At 42.8% G+C, this 5150-nt stretch overlaps 1 pseudogene; it reads left to right on the forward strand.

The window, feature by feature from the left end:
- Positions 1 to 3134: 3134 nt before the first annotated feature.
- On the forward strand, positions 3135 to 4082 carry LOC138943698 (uncharacterized; annotated as a pseudogene).
- The last annotated feature ends 1068 nt before the right edge of the window (positions 4083 to 5150 follow it).

The raw sequence follows: 5150 nt of genomic DNA on the forward strand, positions 1-5150 counted from the left end.
TTTGGACACAGTAATTTTGGATACAGTAGCTTTTGGACACATAAGAAAATACGCATCGTTTACTTGGACACCGCTCAATTGGACACTGTTCATTTGGACACCGTTCGTTTGGACACAGAAAGATGCGCACCGTTCATTTGGACACCGTTCGTTTGGACACCGTTATTTGCCCACCGTTCGTTTGGACACCGTTCATTTGGACACCGTTCGTTTGGACACCGTTCATTTGCCCACTGTTCGTTTGGACACCGTTCATTTGCCCACTGTTCGTTTGGACACCGTTCATTTGCCCACCGTTCGTTTGGACACCGTTCATTTGCCCACCGTTTGTTTGGACACCGTTCGTTTGGACACCAAAATTTGATTTAAATTATACGACGTAATCCACACCAAATTTTTGTTTTAAATAAGAAATAGGTTTGGGTTAGGTTATATCTTCCGGAAGTGGAGCCCCCCCGCAGGGGGGGCGGAACCCACTGTATCCATGCATGACATCCAAATATGCGAAAGGCTAAACAAAGTGCTAAAAGCAATGTAAAATTAATAACATCAGTATCAGAGATATATAAGTATGAATATATTTTATTTTGACAGATATTATAACCTTCAAATGTATCTCCTTTTCACGATTTCATATTCTACATAGATTTACCAGTATAAAGTGTTATAAGAATACTGATTATATTTTCCCAAAATGATTTTTATTTCTCTCCATCTGTTACATATTTAAACAAACAGTGCGCATGTTTCTGTGTACAAATGAACGGTGTCCAAACGAACGGTGGGCAAATGAACGGTGTCCAAACGAACGGTGGGCAAATGAACGGTGTCCAAACGAACAGTGGGCAAATGAACGGTGTCCAAACGAACGGTGGGCAAATGACCGGTGTCCAAACGAACGGTGGGCAAATAACGGTGTCCAAACGAACGGTGTCCAAATGAACGGTGCGCATCTTTCTGTGTCCAAACGAACGGTGTCCAAATGAACAGTGTCCAATTGAGCGGTGTCCAAGTAAACGATGCGTATTTTCTTATGTGTCCAAAAGCTACTGTATCCAAAATTACTGTGTCCAAATGCACTGTGTCCAATTGAACCGTGTGCACAATCTCGTGTCCATTTGTAACGTGTCCATTTGCACCGTGTCCAATTGTACTGTGTCCAAGTGAAGGCCACTCCTGACGGATACCCCTAATTCCGCCTTTGAAAAGATCTCAATGGATATCATGGGCCCTCTGCTCACCACACAATCGGGCAATGCGTATATATTAACCATTCAAGACCTACTAACAAAATATTCCTTAGCTCTCCCTCTCCAACACGCAGATGCGATCGACGTAGCGGACGTTTTCACTAATGAATTTATATGCACATTCGGTGCTCGGAAAGCTATCTTGACCGACCAAGGCTCACACTTCCTTAATAGCCTTATACGAAATGTAGCGCACAAATTCAAAATTAGACACTTTAAAACCACGGTATACAGACCGCAATCAAACGGTTCAGTGGAACGATCACATCAAGTACTCTGGGAATACATAAAACAGTTCGTAAATAAAAACAATGACTGGGATAGACTTTTGAGGTTAGCGTCATTCTCGTACAATACCAGCGTCCATGAAGGCACGCGATACACCCCCCACGAACTAGTGTTCGGCAAAGTAGCCAAAGTACCCTCCAACGAATCAGACACGACTAATGAGATAAATGAAAGCTACGCAAAGTATCTGACCGACCTGTTTAACAAAATCAAAGACGCACAAGCAATAGCGCGTGAAAACCTAATTAATTCTAAGCAAAGGTCGAAGCGATACTATGACCGTAAGATTAAGACCCGTAAGTTTAAGCTAAGAGATAATGTATACCTGCTTAAGGAACCCACGAAAGGGAAATTAGGAGACCAGTACACTGGTTCGCATAAGATAATAGAACTATTAAGAAATAATAATGTTAAGATAGCCATAAGTAGAAATAAAACAAAAACAGTGCACGAAGACAAGCTGAAACACTCACCCCATAATACCCCCTCCACATCGGACTCCCACCATGAAGACCACAACCAAGGAGGCTATAATAATAACGTACCGGCGGAGGACCAACCAGTAACGAGCAAACCATAAAATGGAAACCTTCTTACATCGGCTATCGAGCCGTCATCATTGTGCTCTGTTTCCCCATCTCTCATAGCCTGATAGGTTATGATCGTGGAGGACAAGGACTTAACATAACCTCACTGTCCTTACTGGACATAGGCAGATGCGAAGTTGACAACATGGAGCCCAACAAGAAGGATGTCTACGTCCAACTGCTGCAGCTTTCCGAGTACGACCGCACAGACGTGGTTCAATGCAAAATTGAGGTAGACCGAACAATCTATTACTGCGGAATGCACTCCCATATTTCCATTGTCCAGGAAGGCCGACGGCAGTATATGCACGAACTATCTGACTCTGTTTGCAAAAAGATGCAAAATTCAGGAGCCATTGCAATGGGAACGGGCCAACAGAGCATTATACAAGGCCTCAAGAGAAACAGCACGAACACGCGTTCTATTACACTAGCAGGCTCCACCTCCGTGGACGGACGATGTTCCGGAACGGAATATAGCGATGCTTTTGGAACCTGGGAAGACGTCGTCGTCCAAGCAGTCGTCAAGGTAACTTTACGGGATTTCGAAGCCTCGATCGACCGGAAATCAAACGAGGTGATCCTCCCATCTGGCGTACATTGCAAGGCACCGCCAGGCGAATGCCTCGACACCGACGGAGCAGAAACTTACTGGAGTATCGCCCCACGAGACAGCTGCCATTTCGACAGATACGATGTCCTTTACGAGGGAATGGCCAACAAACTGACCGCCAAAGGGAACTACACAACACCAACGGTATATACGGTAACAACCAAGGAGACCACATTTGCGCTTACCAAAACAACGGAGCTCAATGTATGTGGATACCACCTGCTACAGACTGAACATCCGAAACTATCAATCCTGGAAACACAGCGAGGCAAAACCTTCAAAACCCGAGCCAGAGTATCTGTCAATAATTTAGACATATTCTCTTACGTAAATTCGAAATTCCTGTATGTGGAGAAACACATCAAAACACAGCTAACACAGTTGTACCGAGCCATCATGGAACAGAAATGTGCCTTGGAAAAACAGATACTACAAAACGCCCTCTCCCTGGCGAGCATAGCGCCTGACGAGATGGCTTACAGAATAATGAAGGAACCAGGATACACCGCAATAATGGCCGGCGAAGCCATGCACCTGATCAAGTGTGTACCTGCAGAGTGTCGTTTACGATCCGTGGAAGGCTGCTACAATGAACTACCAGTCACCTATAAGAACCAATTAGTATTCTTACTACCCGGATCTAGAATACTCACCAAAACAGGAATTCCGAAGGATTGCAACGAACTCCTGCCAACCATGTACAAGATCTATAACACCTGGTACCGGTTAATGCCAAAACCAGTTAAATCAATGGCACCACCAACGATACAACCGTTAACGAAATCAACGTGGAAGTATGTCAGCCCAACATCCCTCGCCATCAGCGGCATCTACACGAACGAGGACCTCGATCGTTTACGTGATCACATCATGTTTCCCATGGAAAACCCTTCCATGCTAAACACAATCGCACGAGGAGCAATGGGTCAGGAGATTCCAGCGGGTAGTTTGTCTCTAATAAATTTATTCGATGAGAAAACGCTGGACCAGATTGCAGAAAGCGCAGGCATGCGTCTCTGGAAGGGATTTATAACATTTGGATCCGCCAGTGCAGGTATACTCGCAATATTCATGGTCATCCGGCTCGCGAAGTTAATAGTGGACACAATCATCCATGGTTATGCTCTCCATTCAATTTACGGATGGAGTCTACACCTACTGGGAGCAATATGAACATCAGTAACAAATCTACTCCTGTACATGGGAACCCCGAACAAAAAAAGCGACGACGGAAACCAGCGCCCCAACCAAATACCCCCGACAGACAAAGAGTTATCTCCCATAACCCCTTCAACGACCGAAAATCTGCACCCTAAAGCCCCCGTGTACCGTGCGATCTTGTAAATTGAGCCATAACTCGGTATACGTAATTTCGAAATGTTTACCGGCTCGAATTGTGCTTCGCACAACAATTGTGAAAATAGTATTTTTTAATAATATGAAAGTTTATTGTAATACATACGGTTAACTAGCATGTAATGCTATAGTTTCTTAATCCTGCAAGAATATGGTATAGTACAATAAAACAAAGACGGTATAATAAGTCAGTGCGTAAAAGATAATAAAAACGATAAAGTGATTAAATAAGATCGTGAGAATATAGTAGCAATATAGTAAAAATAATACGTATATATTCATGTAATAGTAATTTTCTTCTCTTTTTTTTATATAAAATTGAATTAAAAAGAATAATATTTAGTAATGCAGTAACGAGGTGCGTGTACACAAATGATGATGATAGATTATATGCGATAATAAAAGGTTTTTAACTAAGGAATGTATATATATATATATATAATTTCTTCATTCATTCAATTCTTCTTCATATGCTTCTGTCACGTACCGCGACCATTTTTTCCGAACTTCCTTCCTTTATTATATTCTTGAAACCGGTTAAAAGAACTCTAAGTCCCTTTTATGTGATTCGAAAAGCCCGCCTTCGGCGGCCATGACACCTTGCTTCTTCTAGTAGATAAGCGCGGCACTACCATAGTAGCGCGTCGTCCCACTACCTCGCGATCCCACTACCACGTACCCCCACTTGCGGGCGACGGCAGCGGCCGAGACGCCGAAACAAAGGACCTCAATGCAGGCCCCGACTTAGTCAGTCTCATCCGCGATCTCAAGTCGACAACAAGTCTAAACCGAGACTCGACATCCAACTCAAAATTAAACTCTAACTCCAACTCGAATTCTAGCTTAATTCCAATTATACTTTAACTCTAAACTCTAGTTTAATTCAAACTCTAATTCTAACATTAAACATAAGTTCTCAAGTGTATTAGCCACAGTGTGTAAGTAATGAATAAATATAATGTAGTGTATTTGCTAAATTCTTGTTAATTATTTTAATGATAAACCCTTCTTTCTCTACCGACGTGCTTCGTTAACACTACCACGTAATCAACGTAT

Source organism: Polyergus mexicanus, unplaced genomic scaffold (assembly GCF_030449975.1).
Source record: "Polyergus mexicanus isolate NDT 795.1 unplaced genomic scaffold, iyPolMexi1.0 SCAF_33, whole genome shotgun sequence".
NCBI classification, from domain to species: Eukaryota; Metazoa; Arthropoda; class Insecta; order Hymenoptera; family Formicidae; genus Polyergus; species Polyergus mexicanus.